Genomic DNA, 25,722 nt, shown 5'->3' on the forward strand with positions numbered 1-25,722 from the left:
TACTATTGTGCAAATTTCCTTGTGAGCTGTACTGTTACATGATGCATCACTGAAGTTTAGGAATAGTTCTCCTTGCAATGATTTTTGTAACATTTGGAACACATTCCATTAAAGGTTTCCAGTTAGCACGTGTAAGAGCTCAGTCGCCACCTCCTTTCAATTTCATGCCATGCAGGAATAGTTTACTCCAGTTCATTTAGATTAATTTCCTTTTTGGTTGGTTTAATTTATGATTTATGGTTCAGATTAGTCTTCCATCCCCAGTAGAACAGCTACTTATTTATTATTTACATATCATCTAACTCACAGCCCTTCATGATCTGAGATACCTACGTCAATATTTGCCTGCTTTCTGTTTAACTGAAAATTGGCTGCTATATCATCTGAGGATGGTCAACATTTTGTTAACTTATCGTTTGCATAGTAAAAGCTGAAAAACATTATGTACCGAATAACTTATTTATATAATTTTAAACAGTGTCTATATTAATGTCACCAAATAGTATCACTCTGCAGTTTTATCAGTTTCAAGAGTGTGTGTAAGCTCATTTTCATTGATGTAGAGAATTATTTATAGTTTTGCGAACAATATTGCTGCAGCCTCCAAGTTTGCTTTTATGCAAATAACATTTACGTTTATAACTCCATAATTCCGTTGACAAAAAACAAACTAAGTACAACCCCTTGTTCTGCATTTGTTCTGCAGTAACTAGTTCCCAATTCATATCCATTTTGGGTTAACTTTCTCAATGGACGGCCAGTGTTCGTTAATTTGGAGCACCCTACAGTTAATGTTTTGTGACTAATGTTGCAGTTCCAATATCTTATTTTTTAAGATCTTGTGTTCACGCGCAAGAACGTCAGTTTCTCCTCGCAAATGGGAGATAATCGGCAGACTACGAGACTTTCAGAATTACACAAAGTACTTGAGTTTCTAATTGATTCCGGGAAACGGGAAATGACCTCCTCCTGCAAAATCTATTATGTCTAGGCAGGGTTCAGCTCACAGTTGAGTCGGTCCACATCTGTTTTCGTGGCTGATTTATTATATAGCAATAGTGTCATGTTTACAGTGTTGTTTCTCCATGCTCAGTTTCATGTAGCAGTATCTATTTATGCTTCTGTTTCTTGGCTACTGTAATTCAGATAGAGGCCATGTCTTTAATAGCATTCCATGTTTAGGATACTTACAGATATAGGTATTACACAACAGGTTCTGCATCAAATTTGTTCTCGTATTTATGTTTTGCCGAAACAAGCTCAGTACCCTGGCTTGTATGTATATACAAATGGTAAATGTAGCAACATGGGACTCTGCCGTTTGTGAGCTGACAAATACAAGCTATTCAAATCACCAAGTGGAAGTGGTTTTTCTTTTTGTCTTTTTTTGTAGAGACGATAAAGTTACTTCTTCGAATGTTGGGCAAAAAAAAGAACAAATCTTTTAGCCCACGGTACTGCAGAACTCAGTTGCAGAAACGGTGGTCTACACCTCTGAGGTGTCAGAAGATAGCTGAAGTCGAAATATTTGCCGGCCGTTGTGGCCGAGTGGTTCTAGGCGCTTCAGTCCGGAACCGCGCGACTGCTACGGTCGCAGGCTCGAATCCTGCCTCGGGCATGGATGTGTGTGATGTCCTTGGGTTATTAAGCCTCAGTAGTTTTGGAAGTTCTAGGGGACTGATGACCTCAGATGTTAAGTCCCATAGTGCTCAGAGCCATTTGAACCATTTCGAAATATTTCGTGGAGGAGAAAAACGGCAAGCTGGATTGACCAATCTTTTCCACTGCAGGTGTACTAGTATATTGCTCAAACCAGCTGGCAATGTTATCTGCCACGATAGCGCCAACACCAGTTACAAGATAATTGCCACCGGCGGGTAACCAGCGCACTTTCTACGGGGACTGCCGCGCGTAACGCTAATTTCTAGCCGGTTCCATCATCTCCAGAAGCATGTTGAACTTTAATTTACGTTAGCGGTTTTCGTTTTTTCGAAACGGAGTCTTGAGAGATTGGTTTCTTACTTTCCTGTGCATTTCGGTTAATTTCGTCTGGAGCACAAGCTGAGCAGAACCACAGTGAGTGTGAGTCCCAAATTGCTAAAAGTTTTCTATGACAGAGACCGGGGCAATACCGAAACATACCAAGCTATACCGACACCATCGTTTCCTCAGTTGAGTAGCGCCAAAAGATAGTGGGATACAGTGCTGTATTATATCGCACTGTGCTGGAATTAGGGCGTAGAAGCTTAGAGGTTTTTTAGACGACACGAGTGGCTAAACATCTGAAATGCCTCTGGCATTCGGTTCAGATCGAAAAGCCATCACGTGATTCCCAGACTCGTGTGATGCTATCGGTCTTCACCGACAAATTTACGTAGGAGTTGTTAAGGATTCGATCGCAGCTAAGTATTTGCGACAAGCAAGCCTACACACCGAGATGAAAGAAGTCGTGGGATGGCTCCCAATATCGTGTCCGATCTCCTTAGTCCTGCGTAGTGCAGCAACTTGACGGGGCATGGACTCGAGTTGGAAGTGCGCATGTCCATAACTGCTATTGTGTTTCCGGTGCAGGATTTTGTGCGCTAACTGAGCTTTCAATTATGTCCCAAAAACATTCGATAAGATTCATCGGGCGATCTGGTTGGTCAAACCATTCGCTCGACTAGTTCAAAATTTTCTTCAAACCAGTCACTAACAACTGTGGCCGGTGACATGGCGCATTAACATCCAAAAAAGTTCCATGGTCGTTTGGCAACATGAAGTCTGAATGGCTGCTAATGGCCTCCATGTAGGCGAACATGACCATTTCCAGTCAATGAGAGGTTCAGTTGGACCAAATGACCCAGGCCACTCCATGTAAACACAGCCCATACCATTATGGAACCACCACCAACTTGCACAGTGCCTTTTTGACGACTAGGGTCCCTGACTTAGTACGGTTGGTATGGCGCAGACCCTACGATCAGCTTACCAACTGAGAACGGGACTCGTTTGAGCAGGCCACGGTTTTCCAGTGGTCTAGGGTCCAATCGCTATTGGCTAAGAGCCCAGGAAGAGCGGCGCCGATGATGTACTGCTAGCAAAGGCACTCACGTCGGTCGTCTGCTGCCACAGCCCAATAACGCCAAATTTCGCGCACTGCCCTAACGGATGCGTTCGTCATATATCCACACTGATTTTTGCGTTTATTTCACGCAGTCTTGCCGAACTATTAACACTGGCAATTCTGCACAAACGCTGCTGCTCTTTGTCGTTAAGTGAAGTCGTCGGCCATTGAGTTGTCCGTGGAGAGACGCAATGCCTGGAATTTGGTATTCTCGCTCTTGCCACTGGATTGCGGAGTATTTAATTCCCTAACAATTTCCGAGCTGGAACGTCCCATGCGCCTAGCTCCATCTACCATTCCGCGTTCAAAGTCTCAATTTCCACCCGGCCGCTGTGGCTGAGCGGTTCTAGGCGTTTCAGTCCGGAACCGCGCAGCTACTACGGTCGCAGGTTCGAATCCTGCCTCGGGCATGGATGTTTGTGATGTCCTTAGGTTAGTTAGGTTTAAGTGGTTCTACGTCTAGGGGGACTGATGACCTCAGATGTTGAGTCCCATATGCTTAGAGCCATTTGAACCATTTCTTAATTCCCGTCTAAACCTTTAACATTAGTCACCCGAGTACATATCACAGCTCCACCGTGAACTGCCCTTTTATAACTTGTGTACGCGGTACTACCACTATATTATAATATCGGTATCGTATGACTTGTCATTCCAGTGGAAATATCACTGCTATTTGTTTCATTCGTTGCTATTTAAGTTATGCTCTTAGGTCTTCCCTAAACACACCATCGGAAATCGCGACGTATTCTGCAAAAAAAAAAAAAAAAAAAAAAAAAAAAATGATGAAGTATTTGCGACATGAAGGAATATAAATGTCACTGCTGGTTGTTTCACTCGCAGCAATTTCATCTTTAGTGTTTTAACCAGCGTGAGGTCACGAATTTAAAGGAACTCTTGAGAGCATGCTCTTACAGGCAAATAACATCTAATATTGCAGAACATAGTTCTGTTACATGTATAAAATATTGCATTTGTATCGTTGAAGAAAAAACTAGCGTATACCTATATACGAACCCACTTTCTTGGATTCTACAACGACAAATCTTTAACCGTAGGACCACAGCAGTTGCATAGGGATAATACTTTGAAACTGTCTTTAATTTTCTTAGCACTTTTACAGACGATGTATCATTACTTGACATTTAATTATAACAAATCGCATGTAGAGTGATAAACCTTAATTTTGCTTTTGCCTTAAAATGACGTAATGTCACAACACACATGAAATGGTATTAATCGGAATATGATGAACAAAATATAGCAGCCCAAACGTCGCGAGCGAGTGAATCGCCCGACTCCTTTCCAATTTCAGCCCAATGCCAGATGCACTTCCAAATCTTAGTCACTCGTGTAAACATTCATCGCTGTGGAAGTGCACCTACATTCACTTACATAAAACTAAAAATTTTAGGAATTGGATGTGGTTTAATACTTGTACGCGATGTAAGTGAACTGAAAATTACAAAATTTTTCATTCTTTTCATTACTCAAAAAGTGATTTCGAGGTTTTCGAGTAGATATAAAGGTTTGACAAACGGACACTGTAAACACACTTCTGGTAGAGAGCCTGCGCTTCGCCCCTGCTTCACAGCCGGCAGCCGATGCCTCATGGGGCAGCCCAGACAGCATAGAGCGTAATTTCCATCTATCGATACGACACCGCATGGGCACACGTCCGCTCGCTCCAACCTGCCTATGCAGTGAAGTGTATTCTCAAAAAGAAATATAATCCCTTTACTGACGGACCAAACTGCAAGGATTTTCGTATTTAGTCCCCCAATTCTGAGGCAAACTGAAACAGGGCAGTTTTTGAAAACTTTTCATTGCCTTTCGCAGGAACGAATACTTCGCAGCAGCTTTCCGAAAAAATCACTCTACAAATAGCTAGAAAGAGGGCTAACTCAGCCGCAAATTCAGTATACTGACAGGGATTCCATCAAGGCCTGGAGCTTTGTTCAGCTTTAACTATTTCAGCTGCAGCACTGGCGCTAATACTAATTAATTCTTGTTTGCATTGTACGAGGATTAAATTGGAGCAGTTCTCCTGGGCTTTCCTTTGTAAAGGAGCATTTAATAAGTTAAGCATCTCAGCTTTTGCATTACTACCCTTAATTTTAGTTCCTGTCTCATTTGCTAGAGACTGGGCACTGTCTTTGTGCCACTAACAGCCTTTACCCTACATACGACCAGAATTTCTTTGGATTTTGTGAAATGTCATTTGACAATATTCTGCTACGGTAGTCACTGAAGGCATTCATTCATTCACGCATTGCTCTTGACAGCCAAATGCGTTCCATTCAGCATCTCTATATTTATAGCCCTACGTTTTGTTTTACACTTTTTATGCAGTGATCTCCGTTTCTTTCGAAGTTTGTTTACGGTGACTAAACCAGGAGGTTCCCTCTCATTATGAACGTTGTACTGGTGCATATCTATCCAGTGCGTGGTCAACTGTTCTTTTAAACTTGAGCTAGACTTTCTCTACATGCTTCTGACGTATGCTGGAAGTTTCAAGTTCACACAGATAAGACATTACAAATTTTTTTACCTAGTTTACTGAAAATGTATAACTTTCTGCTTGTTTTAGATTCAGATTCTTTATTGGTCATTCAGCATTATTACATGCGATAGACTTCGTCAGTTAACCTATTAATTTTACAAAATAAATTTTTAAATATTTAAGTTGATATTGGGCATTTCTAAAAATTCTTCTAATGAATAGAATGGATTAGTTAACAAGAAGTTATGTACATTTTCTTTAAATAATTTGTCAGGCTTGATTGGCGCATTCTTAAACGATTTGTTATATATTTCAGTTGCCATATACTTACGACTATTGTTAGTTTTAGCTAATCTATTTTGTGGCAACAGTAGATAAGTACAGGTTCTTGTATAGTACTCATGCCTTTGATCTTACACTTTAATTACGTAGTTCAGCAAGTATGTAGTTAACCCTGTCAAGAATATATAAATTAATAACTGTTAAAATTCTATATTTAATGAGCGGTGGTTTACAATGTGTTCTGTTATTTACCTTAGCCATTACTCTGATTGCTTTCTTCTGGATCACCATAACTTCATTTATTTTTTTGCTGTTTCCCCAGAGTATTAACCGATACCTTAAAACAGACTGAAAAAAAGGCAAAGTACGCTGTTCTTACGTACTCAGATGTCAAACAACACATCAGTCTCTTCAACAAATATATAACTCTTGCCAACCTAATCACTATGTGATCAACGCGAGAGTTCCATGTTAGACTTGTCAAGTATGATACCTAAAAACTTTGCCTTCTGTTTTTCTATTTTTTTAGTCTTTGATAGACTAAACCACACATTCTGGGTCTTTTCCTCGTTTAATACTAGACCATTTGCCTTAAACCTTTGTAAGTTGGTACTCGTTTGTCACAACCGCGTCATGGTAAGGGATACCAGTTTCGATGTGGACATGAAGAGGTGAGGTTCATTTGTTAGAGCCAACAAATTTCCACATGAATCGAGTTTCCGAACTATCTGTTCTTTGTAGTTTTCAGAGAAGGCATTTAGAAATGGTTTGCATGGTGTCGTATCACGTCCACCGCTAATGAAACTGTGATTCTGCCAGTTATTTGTTTGATGGTAAAGTCTCCACCGATGACTAGATTATGTTTGGAGAAAACTTCAGATCACTTGTACGTAAATTCCTCAAAGTTTTCGGTTACTCCAAGAGATGAGTCTAGTGTGCGATAGAAGGATCCAATTATTTTATGCCCACCCCTGATAATGAGTTTCGCCAAGACTCGTATGTAGTTTCAGTTTCTCTGTCAGTGAATTTGGGTTTCTTGTCTACTGTGACGAACACACTACCTCCATTTCGCGTTAGCCTATCCTTTCGATATACAGTTAAATTTTCCCAAAAATCTCACTGCTATCAATTTCAGGTTTCAACAACCTTTCGGTACCTAGGAGAATGTGAGCTTCACTCCTTTTCGGCAACGCTTTGAACTCTGGCTATTTGTTGCGAATGCTTTCGCAATTAACAATTAAGATTTTAATACTCTCACCTGTGGGAGGCATTTTTTTTTTCAATCTTACACTGATACTGAGTAAAATTTCCATTATCCTTTCCAAAGAAAATTGTGATGGGCACTCATACACGGAGCTAAAAGTATATCGGACGAGAATCATCTCGGCACTGAAAAACTCTCAAAGTGCTTTTTCACATGAATTACTATCTCTCACTTAAAATAAGTCAGCTCTCTCCGGAAAACTCGACTCTTAAGTCCACACATGCAACAGTATCAGCTTGCGACGTTTCTTCTATTCTGTGGAGGGACAAACTAAAATTGGACGAATCACAGACGAGATAAAAACAGTATTTCGGTCACGTAAGATGTTGCGTCGTCTTGAAGATACTCACGGCTGCTGAGTCCCGGGCGTTAATTATTCCATGTGAATGCGGCATAGTTGCGTGGGGCAGTCTATTCACACTGTTTCCCAGCACTGTACCGATCAGCGGCACATTAATTACAGGAATCTTACTCGCCGAACGCGGCCTTACCGAAAAGTACAAAATATTTTGATCCACGGATACTAGCCCATACTTCAAGCTGCTGGGGCGTAATCATCGAAGACGCCGTGGAAGTTAAAATATGTGAACTACAACAACATAGAAGCTGGATTCGCGCTGAGCAGTGCGTGAGTGAGAGCTGATGAGAGAACCCATTTTATTTTGTGCCGCAGGATTTGTTTTGACTCCGTTTAGTGTAGATGGACGGAAAGGACCATTTTGAATGTAGTGCATTTTTTCTGACTTGGATTTAATTTCGGTTGGTAAATTATAATCCCTGCATTCTCCTTACAGGCGAGCGTAACTCTCAAAACCCTACCCAGGCATTATTTTGTTGACCGTGGATTAGATCGGTTTGTCTTTCTTATCTACGAGATAAGAGATGCTGCTAGCTAGACTTTTTTTAGAGGACTACTTTGTAATTTTCGTCTGTTCTTTATGCCCTGGGCTATTTTATGTGGATAGTAACTATACCGAAATTTTTGAAAATAATTATTTTATCCTTTAGTCAGTCGCCAGCATATTGGTACTTAATGTGTTCATTACGATTTTATTACCTAGTTCGATGCGTCGGTGTTTTGGACATTACATGTGTGGCATTGTTGCATAGGACTACGTACCATATTGTTCGTCGTTAAACGTAATGTTTTTAAAATTTATATTTGGTTTTGTTCCATTTTTGGGGATTGTCGAGATTGTGTCTCTCATAGCATGGCTGACGTTTTCCCTACTACAATTCAGTTTAATTGTAACTAGTTATTGCTTCTTAATTTCAGTCCGCCTAATACTATCTCTTGCACTTTTGGCACACCGGAACCATTTTTCTTATGCTCTCTGCCAATGGATTGGGAAAGGGATAATTCCTACTCTCACCACACTACTACAACTTTCCTGTTTTAGGGAGTACTTTTATTTCTTCAAATCGTTGAATGAGCAACAATACCCATTATGTGGTGAAACCTTTCTGAGCGCACCAGTGGAAGTACCGTACAACGTAATGCTAGCTAAACATCAGACGTACTTCATGAGCGCAGTTAATGTGCAATCTTTCACGTCTTCCAGTTCGAACACAGCACAGGAGACTAATCTGCACTGTAACGGTTCGAGATTACTATTTTTTCATGTGCACGAGAAATACTACATTTAACTCTTACTTTTGTACTTCGGCGAATTTTATCCCGATTTCAACCCGGTCCAGTAAACGTCTTTAGAACATTTTCGCGTAAACAGAAACGGCACTAAATATCTCGTTCTTAGTATGGTGCCTTGAACCATACTGTAATTTTCATTTCACCGTAAATTAACGATGTACAAAACAAACTGAATTGAAAGTGGTCTCATGATGTGAATGCTATACAGTGTAGGCATTGTACGACAGGTACAGATGCAGACACGACGTTACGTACGTTCATGTCACTGATTGGCTGAGTTTATTCATTGGCAACAAAGAACAGGCATGTACCTGCAAAACACACACACACACACACACACACACACACACACACACACACACACACACAAAAACCATTTAAAGTATTTACATTCGTGACATCTCTAAAATAAAATCCCATATCCTTCCAACAACACGATTTAGATCCAGCCAAGAGGAGTTTCGCTGGACGCAGAACGTTCGGGCGCCCATCGCCTGAATAGAGTTATCGTTGTGCCGCATGCTTTGTAAAATCGTTACCTTTTACGCTAATTAAAAGGTGGTCTAATTAATTGACGCTGGATGCTAATCTGTTCCATCCGTTATTCCTTTACACTGGAGTGGACACCGTATGTTTATAGCCTCGTTCATCTCATTGCCTACTCAAATCCCCGAAAGTCCAACTATGTGAAGCGTAGATGTGGACTGTATTCGTCAGGAAACATAGGATAACTTGGGTGTTGTGGCGGCAACGGCGCTAATTGTTGCAGCCGAGTTTTTATGAAGCTCTGCACTGGCCATTAATATTAAGAAAAAGTGTGTCACATCCCGCTGAAACTTAGGGAGAACGTTTCTGGAAAAAAAATTTTATGGCAATAGATTTTATCCACGTCCCCAGTGGACCTGGTGACCAGCCTGCTTCTTTAGCGGCATTGCTGAGAATTTATTGCTCCCGAAGCCAAACAATCTGGATAAATCCTAACCCAAATGATGGATATATGCTACATGTAGCTGAACATATTCTGATAAGGAAGTCAAGAAGCAGTGTCTGGCGTGTGGGAAGCAGCTGATCATTGTTAGTGAGTTATGGTTAGCAACAGGCAAACCTTTTTCTATATTTACAGCATCGAACTATATTTGTGACTAGGTTGAGGATTTCTTTGTAGGGAGGAAGCAACATGTTATGTTAGATGGGAAGCCTTTGACGTATGTACGAGTAACTTAAGACGTCCCCAGGGAGATATGTTTGCTTACGATCTGTTCAGGTTTTATGTTAATGACCTGCAAAATATTAGTAAACTCACTCTCTGCAATTATTTAATTCTCTGTTAGAAAGTACTAGGCAAAAGGAGCTGTACAGTTACCCAGCCAGGTCTTCAGAGTGGTGCAAAGATTGGCGACTTGCTTTAAGTGTTCGCTCTCGGAAAACTGTCTGCCTACAGATCAGATTGCTTACAAAATAACCCAAACAGGACTCGGGGGTTATTTGAAATATACAATAGAAGGCAGTACAATTGATCACCAGTTGATCGATGGTCAAGTAGCACTAACGTTGAAAAAACGTTTGAACCAGCAGACGTTTTAAGACTGATGCCGGCTCTCTCGAGAAAGCCTACTGAATACCGGTTCCGTGAAGTTTAAGCGAGGAATCTAGGTATATACTGTAATTTGTGTACGTATTTTTCGCGGGAAGGAAGGGGGGGGGGAGAGGGGAGGGATGCGAAGGCAAAGTTCGTGTAATTGCAGTAAGCAGACATTTAATCAGTGGTTCTTACAGATCGCATAGGCGAATTAAATATGCAGAAATTAATACGTTGCATACTCTGAAGTACCTTCTGCCATGCACTTGACTGATTTGTAGACTAGATGTAAAAAATCATGAAATGGACATTTTCGACAATTATTCCGGGTATGATTGAAGAAATCTTTGCCATCTGCTCAATGTTAAGACACGTTAGGCATAATTTTTTTCGTGCGGCAGATCCAAGTCGCAAGGTAAATATTTTGTCTGATATTAGTTAACGTAGGTGTAACCAGCCAGTCAGCTGCTGTGTCATCAAGTGATTATCCGCTTATTCGAGGGCTCGCTCAATAAATAATGGAACTGTCAGTTTCGATTGAAAAAATTTGCTAAATTTGTAGAACATTGTGGAATATTTCCGCTCCAGCCCCTACAGTTTCAAGAAATTCCAATAGATGGTGGCGCTATATGTAGCCTTCAAAATGGCATCTTAACGTCATTTAGTATTGCAGATATTGATAGGCGCTTCCAGAATGTCTCCGGTGACATGGCAGTGAACAAAAGCGCGATGAGTCGTTGGGCGAGGCGTCTGTCATTACCGCAACAAGGTCACTCAAACGTGTCCTATTTCCCGCGTGCCGGCCGGCTGCAGCCAGCTGTGACTCCTGCAGTGTTGGAACGTGCGGACACTCTCATTGGAGGTTGTCAACGGATCAAAAATACCTCGTTGCACAACTCGGCGTCTCTGTTGGTGGTACTGACACACTCGTCCACCATTAGGGGTACTCGAAAGTAAGAGTAAGAGTGTGTGTGTGTGTGTGTGTGTGTGTGTGTGTGTGTGTGTGTGTGTGTGTGTGTGTGTGTGTGTGTGTGTGTGTGTGTGTATACCATCTTCTGTGAGCAACTGCGTGAGCGTTAAGAGGCTGATCGTGAATTTTTTTGTCAAACAGTGACAGGCGATGAAACATGGATTCAGTTCGAACTGGGAAGAAAGACAATCCATGAAGTGGCGCCACACCACCTCCCTCCGGAGCAAGGTGGAATGTCGCCTTGACTTTACCAGATGAGGGTGTGGCAGTCTTTTAGGACTCCTAAGGTATTACACGGTTCTCGTCCCTCGCGGTGTAACTACCAACTTTGAAGTGTGTTATACTACCCTCAGGAGATTTAAGAACCGATTTCAGCGTGCTCGTCGCCTTAAAAATGCAAACGAATTTCATGAGAGCGTAAGGCCTCACAGAGAAGTCTGCTCTCCCGAGAGCTCACAAAACTTCATTGGACTGTTCTTCATCATCCACTATACAGCCTGATGCTCGCACCTTCGACTTACATCTGTTTGTCCCAATAAAGGACGCACTCATTCCGTGGGAAGCAGCACGTGGATGACTGGGGGGGGGGGGGGGGGGAGATGAGGGAGGTGTTGCAGCAAGACGTTGGCTGCGACGTCGATCAGAGTAGTAACATGTGGGCATACAAGCCCTCGCAGTAAGGTGGCGTAATTATTGAATGCCCCTCGTTTCAAAAGTGATCACTAATTATTTAAAGATACGTGATCTAGTTTTATAGACACTGCACTCATCTATTGTTTTGTGTTTAATGCGGAGTTAATGTAGTTTTGCGCAGAAGTCGTGCATATTTCGATTATCATTTCTACCAATGAATTCGGCCTGTTGGTAACGGTTTCTGTACGTCTGAAGGAGGACGTAGACTTTCTAGCTACTGTACCCAGGCCAGGATTCGAACCAGGGACTCTGGGTCACTAGGCAGATGCGCTAACCATTACTCCAGACTGGCCCCGTGGCTTTGCACAACAGCACAGACTAACCTAGCACGCCTCCCTCCCAGTTCAAATTCCCATTCATGACTCAGACCAATTGCTACTCCCGCTGAAGTAACAACGTTGCGGAGTCTCTCCAACTGTATTGGAATAGAACATCAGCATCGAACGAGTTTCTAGGGAGTACCAAGTGGATTGAAGCATGAACGGGAATTTGGATTGAGGAGGGAGGCGTACTAGGGTAGTCTGCACAAAACATCTGTGCCAGGGTGGCGTAGTGGTTAGCGCATCTACCTATTGATGAGACCCTGGTTCGAATCCAGGCCTTGATACAATATTTTCAACGCACACGCACACGAGATACTTGCTGCTAAGGTCTTTGGAACCAAGTAATTTAATTGTATGGGCAGTGTTGCGCTCGGAGCAGTGAGTCACGCGCACGCGGCCGCTCTCTTTCTTGTGCATCGGCATGCCACCGTCACGCGGCCATGAGCTGTCCGCGACTTCCACCGCTTACTGGGCGGTCCAGCCATTTGCATGACATCTGCGCACCCGCTGACAAGCCAACTGCCGACGCCATCCAGCAGCCCTCGCGGCGTGTCGTGCATACAAGACAGCCGCACACAGGCGATCCCAATGAGCGCCGCCACTAGTAACCAGTCGATGGAAGTGTCAAGAGGAACTGTTGCCAACCTCATTGCACATTCGTACATTTCTGCCAACGTATGGCGTGTACCGTAAGGAACAGTTTGCCTCAATTATTTTACCTCCTATTCTGAACACAGCCAGTACGCAGGGGAGACTGGGTATGCGGAAGTATCGTATGTCGCGTAATAAACATGGGTTTCTTTATCTCTCGTTACAGATTTCTGAGACCCGTATCAAATAATTTTTGGTAAAATGTACCGCTACACAATCATATCAGACTGATAACTAAAACCTGTAACTAAACTCAATTTGTATCTGAATTTTTGTAGCCAACTTCAGACTTCAAAATCTTGTTGCTTCCACAGTGCTGAAATAATCTGGTACGTCAGACAGTGACTATTATTCTATATTAAGACCATTTATTCCTCATACGAAACTTATCTAAACACTGTCCCAAGGATTAATTTCTGAAAGGAGAAAGGGTTTACTGCCTTGTAAAGGATCATCAGTATCTTACGATATAACTCTTCCCGCACAGTTTAGGACAGAAGCTCACCTGTGACGTGGACAACATTTTATGTATCCTATAGAGGGTGTACACGCCCCAGGATAAATGGAAAATGAAGAGAAACGCGGGAATTTTTTCACTCGGGAAAAACTGGGGATTTTTTTGTCCGCATGTACACTGCCATAAACCTGTTTATAATTCACAATAGAGAACTTCTAGAGAGTGACACTAAAAACTTTGTCGAATGGCATGTTACGCGCCGATACACTACGTCATGTCATGCAGGTAGCCACGTTTTTCTGTAAGGCATTTATCTTAACTTTTTTTAAAAAACAAGAACTTAAAGCTAGAACTTAAACAGCCGATTTTTAATACAATTCAGCCCGAAAAACGAACATTCTCCTGCAGAAACTAATAATAATGTTCAAGTGGTGGTGCATGGAACGGATCGTTGATGTCTCAGGCGCTCTTACTTGAACGGCAAGTCGTGAGGACTGTGTGTGGCTCAATGTGAGATTCGGTAGACCGAAGAACTGAATGAATGTGTGTGGCAATCAAATGTTCAGAAAATGAAGGACAGAAGTGTTCAATCGGCATGACACGTGCCTTGCTTGACTGAACCAAAATAGTGCTAGTGGGAAGACGCTGACCAATACTACCTTTGTCAGATTTAGGAAGCGATGCCTGGTGGAAATCGTGAAACACCTGTGCTTTCAGTTCAATGCTCAGATGTGAAACAATTGAATAGTTTAGACATCAGAAGCGGAGGTAGACGCCTGCAAGGCGCTACTCCAGCAGTCAAAGTGTCTCGTATACGGAGATGAAGGCGTTAAGTTCCTTTCGTACTGGCCAGTGAACTTAAATGCATTCAAGAAGTCGTAACTAATACTTTATTCTGACTGATATTAGTCTAGTATGAACGTCAAGCTGGACATTGATTTGGGGGTTGAGTGGGTGTCAGACATCAAATGAAGCCGCTCCGTTAGATTCTCTAATTTCCGATTTACAGTGACACCCCGCTTAACGATTTGTACACGAAAGATATGAATCAGCACCATGGTTCGGATCTCGCGTTAACCCATTGGCTCTCTCCGACGCGGATTCTTGAGTAGCTGGCCAATTACGAAGTCCGATCACATGCAAGTAGACGTTGACTGTTTCGTCTTTTGTGACAGCAACAGTACGCCAAATGAACTTTTTAACACCTCGAATACGTAACATTCCTTATTATCCAAGTATACGCAGAAATGAACGTTTAGAACGAATCAAAATTGTCAGCTAGAACGAAGATCCTGATACCAAATAAAACCGAGGGTACGCAGAGAGCTGAACTTGTCACATTTTTCTCTCCATACCTTCCAAAGTACTTTCATACCCGATCACTACTATCTACTTTCAAATGGGGACGCTCAAATGAGCGCAGCTATTTAACTAAGATCGTAGACCCGTAAGGTGCTCGAGTGCGCCTATACAAATTCGACAGCCATAGACGTCACTGACAATCTACTACTGCTCTGCTCCCACGGAAGAGACTGGCAGAGGACTATTTTTATTGTAAGACTTAAGATATCCTGTTCCATTCGCAGATAGGGGACTGCTTTTTCGTCTTTTTGCACGCTGCTGCTGGCTTAATTTTATCTGCACGAATTTACATTGGGTACTATCAATTTCTGCCCTGAAGGACTGGTCCTTGAGCTTTGAAAGCTACCTTTCCGCTAGATGTACGGCGTCTTTCTTCGAACCTGTGCCAGCTAAGATTTTAAAACCTTGTTACGCTCTGAAGTCCATTAAGTTGTGACTATAATTCGCACCGCCATTCACTGTACAATATACGTTCCATGTCCCGCGTTTGTCCACCGGATTTAGTGACTTACGCTTCCTTAGTATTTATGTATAGGTCGTAGAAGTTTTTCTTTTTTGCTATATCAAAAAAGTTTCCAATATTTGCAGAAAGACTGATATTTTTTAGAGTTCCAAGTTTCCTGAACTCTTTCCCTAGGAAGAATGTTTTGTACCGGGGTGTTATGGTGTTCTGAACTACAAATGTGCCATAAAAGGCTATCGCAAGATTACAACCAATGTTTGTTGACCGTGACATGGACAGGTTGCATTAAATTGATGAATAGGGGGTCTTGCAGCGTTGTTGAGCTGTTTCCCATCAGCTTCTGACGTCTTCGCACTGGCAACGTTCGCCACCCATCGTAAGGTGGCTTGCGAAGCACAGATGTAGCTATTGACACGATACAGTTCGTCGCTCCGAATGCTCATATTGGGAGGGCTTACCTTAGGATTTTTATGAAGATTTCGAAAAGGCTGGCAGGGCGAGTAGTCTGTCAAAGATAGGATTGAGTTGTAGAGGAAAACGCCAATCAAGTGCGAACGTGTGGATGTGCAAAATGTATAATACTTTGGTTGCGGTGTCTGAGCCGCCGACACCGAGCGCCGGCGCCACTCCACGCAGACGGACTTGGGGTTGCCGGGAGGGGGGGGGGGGGGTAGCGACGCGACGCGATGGCGTCACGCAGCCATCAGCGCACACGCGCAGTCGAGCCCAACACACAACCGGAGATCGATGCCACCCACACTCCCGCACGCTGACGCTGACGCAGACGCAGACATGCGGGTCTGTGCGACTACGCTGTAGTTCCCGCCGTCGCTTCAGCAACACGCTTTCTGTTCGCTAATAACGCTGCCCAAAAGTTTAGTTACTGGTTTGGCCGAAAATTTATCACACACACCACACGTGGCGTCTCGCACGTCATTTACACAAACAACACACTAAAATTCAGAGAAGCGTATAATGCTTTCTCAAAGTATCATTGGTTAATTGCCTCCCAGAGACCGCTGCAATTTTTTTAAACACACACACACACACACACACACACACACACACACACACACACACACACACACACACACACACACACACACACAGAGAGAGAGAGAGAGAGAGAGAGAGAGTCGTGTAAGAGCGACTATTCGAAAATCTATTTCTTAAACGAGTCGCCGCAAGCACGAGAAAAATTAGCGACGTGCGAGTAGGACAACTCCGCACTGACAAGGAACCCCTTGACCGCAATGTCTCAAGTTCGGCCTTTAGTGGGGCTCTTTTGAAAGTATTTTGTTAACAATTCTGACAGGGAGAATGTTAGATGCTAATGACTCACTATGTGCATCAAGAGGGCGGCAGAAAAATTAGTGGCCGTGAGGTGCAGAGACCAACCTATGGGATGTATGTATTACACTTCACAACATGGACATCGTCGACACACTAGAAATGTTCAGAACAAATCATTAACTTTCGCCATGAGCACCGAATGAGAAATGGCGAGCTACATGGATCAAAAAGGTTCCCACCATCAACATCGAAGGCGAACTTCTTGGGAGTTACACACCGTGCAGGACGCTCCGCTAGGTATCAGCTCTTAAAAGAATGCGTATAAAAATCGTATTCGTGTGACGGGCTGATGAGAACTGATGGAATGTGATCGCATCCAACCGAATGTGAAACAATCGGTCTTGGAGCTTATTACGAAACTGGTTATCCTTTAAGGCGTAGCTGCAGATTGTGCGATATGTTTTATAGGTACCGAAAATAACAAACATCCAAAGGCTAAATTTCTCCAGCCGTTAGAAGTGGTATGAATTCCCATGTGTGTCACTTTTCAGGAGGAAATCGTACGTGGTAGAGCATCTACAACTTCTCGCAGCACAGTCAATTTAACACCCCAAATTAAAGAGTCTGTATCACTGTATACGAGTGAGGTAAGGCAAGATGTTAATTTATCTTGATACAACAAGGCATTGATACAACGAGACAGTGATGTTAGTTTATCTTGATACATATGTATTTCCCCTTGGAATGCCGATTGGCCGGAGTTGAAAAATTCCTTACTGAACGATGCGATAAGTTTGTTCATCTGATCTACAAATTTTCGTGCCGATTCCGCAGTCTGCTGTGCATTATGTAGTTGATGCTTTGTTTGAAATTTCATTATCTTACGTCTTCCAGGTCTGTAGCACTGTTTGAAGTTACGCAACATCAACTGCTTCTCTTGAAATCTTAGATCTATGTCGAGTGCGATTTGTTGGGGATAACGTAGCAGGTCAGTGACATGCGTATCCTTGTGAACTGTATCGAGCATCCTCGAAACGCGTAGTCACCAGTTTTTGTAACAAATGCGTCGTGTCGTCCCTTGAATATCAGTAGTTTTTGTTATGCACTACATAACGATATTCGAAATTTGTTCATTATCATTTTCTATTCGGCTGCAGATGATTTTCCATGTACGTAATTATGTTTAGTGCCTACTCCTTCGACAACGATCGTCCCTTACTACGTTTCAATGGAGACGAAATTTGTGGCTCCCTGTCCGACAAGGAATGATGAAATGCATGTCTCGACCCATGTTTGAATATCATTTTTCACTTGTTAAGCACTATCATCATTGTGCTACTCCTGCACATTGTCCACATAGTCGAGCGCTTACGATTCAACACATTCCACAGACTATCTTGCAGAAACACTAATTCGTTGGGTTCCTTTCTGGCGAAATGTCTACTACGACAACTATTGTTGTAGACATAATGTAGTATTTGCTTTGTTTGTCGTTTTATTGCCCTGGTTTGTATCAATACCTCTAACACTGTAGCACTGTTTTGAGTTACTCGTCGACTGAGCAGTTCAACTACGCTTCGTAGCCTCGTGCCGAGTTCACCACTGGACACTTCCAGTGCCGCCCCCTATTGCCATTAGGCCAATATTGTGTTTGCATGGTAGACAATACGTAGGGCATCAAATGACAAACTTCATTGTTGCGATCTCGCACTCAAGGGGATTCCTTGTGAGAGTTCCGTACGGAGTTATGTATACACAGTTCATCCATACATGTCATCTAAAATCTACGGTTTTTGCCTGATACCGATACTGGCATGAAACTGTTCTAAGAAATCCAATACTGCATCAAGACCTCTACAGTAGTTCCGGAGACTACCCCAGACGTACAAAAAGAAGCGAACAGTGGACTTCAGTTTATGTGTGTAGAGAAAAGAGTTGAATATTTTTTCTTGTCAACTAAAACATGACTACCACATTTTATGTTTTCACGCAATATTTTTGTCTTATGCTTTTGATGGAAGATTAATTCAATGCAAGTTCTAACGGTAGGAAGAGACTTATGTGATGCAACTACAATTTAAGAATTCTTTTTCTTCACTTATACTGTGAAACCTTGCTTCTTGCCAAATTTCATGATTCTTGGAGAACAAGAATGACCACATGTTTGAGAGTAAAAATATGTGAAACGTCCGTATCTTTCGAGTGGATGAACTCGAAGGCTTAAATTTTACACAACAGTGAAGTACCGTAGACCTTGATATGTGACGAATTTCAACTTCGTGCGTCTACCCGTTCCTGATAAAACGGGATCTTAACATTCATTCGGCAAAACCGGCATCTTTGTAGAATAATTTTTTTGGGGGGCACAGAAGTCTAAAAACTTACGCACAGATATTGTAAAAGTCAAAAACACTTTGAAGACCGCAGTTATATTGATGGAGCTTCGGAAGTCTTTGTCATCGCATTAAAACTTAACTTTGATACAAAGTATCTCTTCATGTTTACGATACAGGTACCATTCCTAGGTATCTTGCCTGCGTGTTATTAGAACTTTTTACTACGATTGCGTACTCTTACCCCATATGGCTTCAGTTGATTTTGACTTCAACTGGTTTAGATCAGTAAATTGCTACCGCATGTAGCAGGTTGAAAAGCGACCTGCGTTGAAGACGTCTTTTGTAGGTATTAACTACTTCGCTTTATTCACTGCTGCAGGAACATAAAAAATTAAACAGCGGAACATCAAGGGTGTGGTTATGAGGATGCTTAAACATTTTCCACGGGTTCTCTCCTGAATCTAGTGTTCCAGTGCTCTTGCCTTTGATGTTTCCATAGCATCCACCTGGGTAATCTCTTACAACAGCCTTACGGTATCAGGCTAAGGTAAATTAGGTCGTTACCGCAAACGTCTGCCCTGCTGCTTTACTCGCCGTAAAAGCGGCAGTTGCTCGTTGCGCGCCTTTCACTTGCTTACTCAGTGTGAAATCCACTGCCCAGACTGCCACTGATGACTTAATTTTAGGATGATGTAGCGCGAAATAGCAGTATTTCCAAGAGACTACTGCAGGCCCACAATGTAACACTGGTTTTCATTTTTTTACTCCTCCCTCGCAAATTACTTATTAGTACCCTCCGAAACTACTTTTACAGGAACTGCCGATGAATGTTACGAAAAAATATAACTACGAAACTGTAGTTGTGGCAGTTAGATTTTCAGTTAACGTATAAAACGAAGTTCCTCAAATGTACAGCTAGTGACAGCTTCACAAGTCACATTATATATAACGTGACTTCAATAGCTATTTTCTTTCCCCTTATTAGAGTTTACTCAATAACAGCAAATTTACTCAATAACAGCAAATTTACTCAATAACAGCAAATTTACTCAATAACAGCAAATTTACTCAATAACAGCAAATTTACTCAATAACAGCAAATTTACTAAAGGCTGCAAATAAAAAATTTTCCTTAAATGGCAGGAAATCTAAACAAATCCCTAACCATTTCTCTGCAGCCCAAGTACATCGGGCCACTGTTACCGTTTAAAAACGGGCGACTGACCGTTCTTCCAGGTCAGATATTCACTTTTCGACTACGTTGAGATACCAACGGCACTTTACGAAAGCGACACAAATCTTTCCAGCCTTCCCTTCCAAAAGAGCACAGACTACTGTAACGAACAGATAGTCATTTTGTGGCTACAGTTCTGCCTTTTTAATAAGCATCGTTAGCACGGCAGTAGTCTTTATTTCTCGCTGAGAAGGCAATACTGACACGAACTTTGAAAACTACAGAAAAAACTAATTAAAACGAACCCCGCTGTTCAAAAAATTCGCCAGCGTCACTGTAGTTTCTCTGAAGTCTTCACTGAACTTAAACGTGTAGTCGACTGATTTGAGAATGGATTCAGCTTGGATGCACTTCTAGCTGAATAGTAAAGAGCGAATAATGTACGAAATTATTGTCTACAGGTAAATTCAGCTGGAGAGGTAAAAGCTGCCAGAGTTCGAGTTTTCAAACTTGGTTGCTCAGCTCCTTACAATCTGGTTGCAGTGCAGAGGTGGAGACTGCTTGGAGCACAGGAAGAGTACTTCATCGCGTAGAGACGCAGATCTGAGATCACCTGACACCGCGAAAATTTATCGTTTCCTTCTAAATTGATTCATTCCGACAAAAATATGCGAGTGGGGTTTGAGGTCATCCTGCTTGCACTTAACCTTCGAATGCACATATTCACGCAGCACAGAGGCGTCCACTGGCGTGGCCAGAGATTATACCACGTATTGTGCTTCCGGAGGAATTGTCAGGTACGAAGAACTATTTTAAAATCTTATTCTGTAATAAGCTACTTTTCCCTTATGTAGGGCCTCCTACAGGACACCACTACTTTCAAGGCCGGTATCTCTTTTCGTTCACCCCGACACGAGCGCTGGCAGCACGAAACTTCACCACACACACACACACACACACACACACACACACACACACACACCTAAACCAAGTAGTCGCGAATTTGCTATCGTAACTGTACCGATGGGCATCATCTCTCTCTAGCGTGAAACCTAACAGCATCTGACGACGAATACCGGCCCATAGTTTCTTTCTTCCTCACAGTGAACTTCAAGACGATCATTGACACGATACGCCTTAATGCCCTGTTCCGCGGATTATCTGCGACGTTTAACTTTTTAGCAGTATCAAGAGTTTACGAAATGTTTAACTACAGTTGTATACGCAGCTGCAAGTTACTAAAAAGGCCAGAAGCCTAGTTAGCCGAAATAGTCAAGAAGAAAACTTTTCAGTTAACGAAAGTAAAATACATCTACTTCGAATTTGAACTTTCATACCACTACCACTATATTTCGATGGTTCGTTACCACGTTTCACGTAGCAGATGCAGTTAAAATGCACTTCATCTTGAACCTAGAAGGCATTTTCAGGTATATATGCTCTCCCATGACCGCTATCTTCCAAATATTGTATTTTCGTCGGAAGTAATATACCAACATATCCAGAGTAACGAATCCGTGCAGAAAAATGTTTCTTAAAATTTCAGATTTGTTTTCAGTAAACAGTAACTAAGACTTCTACCTTTCATAAAATTTTGTCAAGGCTGATTCCTAACGCAAGATGTGTCTCCTCCTCTTATGCCATTAACTATTTCTTAAGTTGGAAATCGGTATCCTCCAGTATCATTCTCTGTACCTGTGGTTCCAACTTCAAGTCAATCGTCTGGAAGGTTACTGAGCAAGTTCATGTGTTAGCTGTCAAAATAGAACAGGCTACTTCAAAACCATTACCAACTTCGCTGGAAGTTTCACAGACGACGTAGAGCCTGTAAAGAGAACTTCAATCCGCAAACCACCTTACGATGTGTGCCAGAACATACCTTCGGTATTATTCCTCCTCATCCCCCTCTATTTTAGGTCCCATTAACGAACTGTGCGCGAGAAGAACAGCAGTCAGTAATCCTTATATAATCGAATTTCTGGTTTGTCCTGAATTTCGCCAGAAATGTGGGGCTTAACTTTTGCCCGACTCTTTACGGAACGAACGCGCTGGGAATTTCAACAAGCACGTGTGTTCTAGCGTCTGCCATTGGATTTTGTTTAGCATCTCTGTATCGCTGTCGCGCTTACAAAACGAATCCGTGAGCAAATGGTCGCCGCCCTTTGGTTCTATTCTATAAATCTTAGCTGGCGAATGGCACCTGATAACTAGGAGTGCTAAGTAATTTGTCGAACCATTATTTCGCAAGCTACTTCACAATTAACTACATTTCCTTAGGATTCTTCCTAAGATTTTGTTACAAAATCTGTGCTAGGCGCACACACTATCACTAAGTTTCTCCTACAGAAATTGGATGTTGTAAAATATTAGGTTTCAGGCAGCGTAACGCTGTTTGAAAGAGTATGCGTTTCAAGATAGTCACAGACGCTGCGAACTAAAGTGATAGAAATTTTTTTTACACCTAGGATTATACGTGCTACGAAAAGAAGTCGAGAAATAGACGACTCCTCCGTAGGCGAACCGACAGTTATATCCGCGCGCACCATCTGGACAAATTGGATGGAGAGGTGAATTTATGCTATTACGGTGAACACCCTTCTCCAGTAATAGCATATGGCTGACTAAAGGCTAAAAATACCTATGCCTTTGGCAAATGGTATATAATGTGCACGTCTGATGTAACGTTGCGTTGGTACTGCCTGCAGAGCAGGTGGGCGGTCTCGGGGGGAGCTTCGCCCGCTGCCGCCAGTGCCGCCGCCGCCGCCGCCAGCCTGCAATATTTACTGGAGGGGCGGGGAAAATGACGCGACGCCGATCGACCGGCAGCGGCGCCAGCCACGTGGGACTCCGCCTCCACCTCCGTCTCGTCGCTTCACCTGTGGCTGGCGCCACCCGCACCTGCTTCTAGCCACTCGCCGGCTGCCGACTACCACCTGGCGCCAGCACACTGGTCTGGCATCCGTCTGGGGTTTCACCGAAGCGACTACTACTGCAGCGAAAGCGTCGTGGAAGCACTGAACCAAGTTATCGCTCTTGCACGATTTGTACCGTGGGGTTGTGGTGCAACGCAATGATATATACGAAAGAGACTGAAGTATGACAGATTTGAAACTTGGAAATAATGACAGATTTGAAATGGTAAAGGCATACAATACAATATCTGATGATGGGCAGGGTTCAAAATGTGTCAAAGCACTTCTGAAGAGCAAAGTGAATAATTTAGCGACCTATTGAGCATTGGATAAAATCCAAGTTTACATAAGGGTCAAATGCATCATACGGGAGTTGATGCCGAACCTAGGGAAAATTATTTTACGCCAGTACGTACCTGAAAGGTTCACCGAAAGAATCTTCTGTGAGAAACCTATTTTCTGAATCCTTGGAACTAGCCGTGAAAACTCTAGACGATTTTTTTCATTTACATATTCCATTTCAGTAATTATGTATCTCCGTATCCATTCGTTTATCAACTATCGAGGTTGTCAGTTTATAAGTAAAATCCATTACATTACGATGAAAGTCTAAAATATTTTCCAAAATGAGAGAAGCTTTCTTGGCACCTCCAGCATATTTTTAATTGTTGCTAAAAACTACAGAATAAACGAACGTAGGAGCTCCAGTTGCTCACCCTTCCAGGTCTTCAAATTAGACCATCCAGGGTACCGTTCTCCACTGAGAGAGGAGAGCATTAGTGTGTTGGGCACCATGGAACGCGTGAGTTTACGTAAGTGGAGAGATTCCAACGAGGGCGGGGGGATACTTAGTGAACCCCTGCTTACATACCACAAGTTAACAATGTGTATTATATTTTAACAGCAAACTGCTTACAACTGACCAGCTTATTGAAATTAATCTTCAGTTGCGCATGTTTGTAGCCTGTCGTTAGAGCATCAAACCCACGTTTCGTAGTAACGATTAGTTCTACAAAATTTTGTTGATGGCTGCACGTTCAGACACCGTGAGTAGTTACAATTGAAAGAAAAACAGCCCTCTGTCACTGTTTTTAACAAATTAACCAGGTTTCAACACTGCTAGGAGTGTCTTCCTCAGAATTTAAAACAGAAGCGTCTATATTCTAAACATGGTCACACAATTATGATTAAAAACGTATGGTGGGGTATAAGTAAGGAATCATCTTTAAAGATTGGCAGTACTTACATGTCAAAGCTTTGACGTAGAAAAAATGTTATGTTGTATCCCACTATCAAACAAACATTGCTTTCAGTTATGTACCAAATACTGTTACTCGTAATCATTTCTGCCTATATTTCAATGAAGTAGCCTAATTATATCTACGGCTGCCAGATGGCGCGCTCGTTGCAGTGCCGTGTTCACCTGACCGCATTTGTTAACGCGGGCACCTCAGTCCGTTTTGCAACCTGCACCACGCAAGTAACGAGCAGCCCTTACTGGCTCGGCATCATAGTTTTTTTTTATCTTAAATATCTTTGTGACCAATGCCCTTTTGGCATATTTATTATTTTATAAAAAAATGGCTCTGAGCACTAGGACTTAACATCTAGTGTCACCAGTCCCCTAGAACTGGGAACTACTTAAACCTAAGTAACCTAAGGACATCACACACATCCATGCCCGAGGCAGGATTCGAACCTGCGACCGTAGCGGTCGCGCGGTTCTGGAGTGTAGCGCGCAGAACCGCTCGGCCACCCTGGCCGGCTATTATTTTATAAATAACAAAAGTACAGCCAGTTTTTAACGATGATTCCGTACTTGTACCCTACCATACGTTTTTAGACATTCTGTAACATGGTCACAGAATTTAGACCATTCTCTGTTTTAAATTCTGAGGAAAACACTCCTAGCAGTGTTGAAACCAGGTTAATTTGTTAAAAATAGTGACCGAGGGCCGTTTTTCTTTCAATTGTGTGATTAGTTCTACACTTTTCACTATTATTTCTGTTTATTTTCTTCGGTAATTCCGTAATGGTCGTGATTAAGTATACCTTCTGTAGTGGTCAATCGAAGGATTGGTTTGCAACAGCTACAATGGCAGCTTGTCTCCATTCTGTGCGTCTTTCAGCTTTTCTCTTCATTTCTTTATAGGTGTTACATCCCACATCTTTCACGATTTGATCCGTGTACCTCAGTTGTGGTCTTCCTCCGTCTTTTTCCCCTCGACATATCCCTCTATGATTGTGTTCAGGAGTCCTCTATGTCTTAATAGATGTCCTTTAAATTGCACTCTTCTTTTAACAATGAAACTCCAGAAGCTTCTCTTCTGACCTGCTCTTTCCAGAACCACTTCGTTTGTGACCTTGTCGATACATTTTATTTTGAGCATGCGTCTATAGCACCACATTTCAAAAGAATTTAGCTTCTGGTCTTCCTCTGTCCCGAGAGTCCATGTTTCACACCCATAGCATTCCACACTCCACACACATGATTTCAAAAATCCTTTCCTGATTTCAAGGCTGATGCTCTCAGATGTTAAGATGTTTTTCTTCTTGTTAAAAGCAGCCTTTGCTTGAGCAATACTACTTCTCACTTCTGCCTTGCTCCTTCCATCCCTGATAATATTACTGCCCAGATAAGTAAATTTATCAACTTGTTCAAGCAGTTCATTGCCTACAGTATACCCAAATACTGGAAAAGGA

General features: G+C 42.3%; 1 protein-coding gene across 1 annotated transcript in view; it reads right to left on the reverse strand.

Annotated features, from left to right (window-relative positions):
• The window catches only part of LOC126484408 (synaptic vesicle membrane protein VAT-1 homolog-like), a 152,005-nt gene that overhangs the window by 16,231 nt on the left and 110,052 nt on the right, over nt 1-25,722 (reverse strand). The window lies entirely within an intron of this gene.

The sequence above is a fragment of the Schistocerca serialis genome, chromosome 6 (genome assembly GCF_023864345.2).
Source record: "Schistocerca serialis cubense isolate TAMUIC-IGC-003099 chromosome 6, iqSchSeri2.2, whole genome shotgun sequence".
NCBI classification, from domain to species: Eukaryota; Metazoa; Arthropoda; class Insecta; order Orthoptera; family Acrididae; genus Schistocerca; species Schistocerca serialis.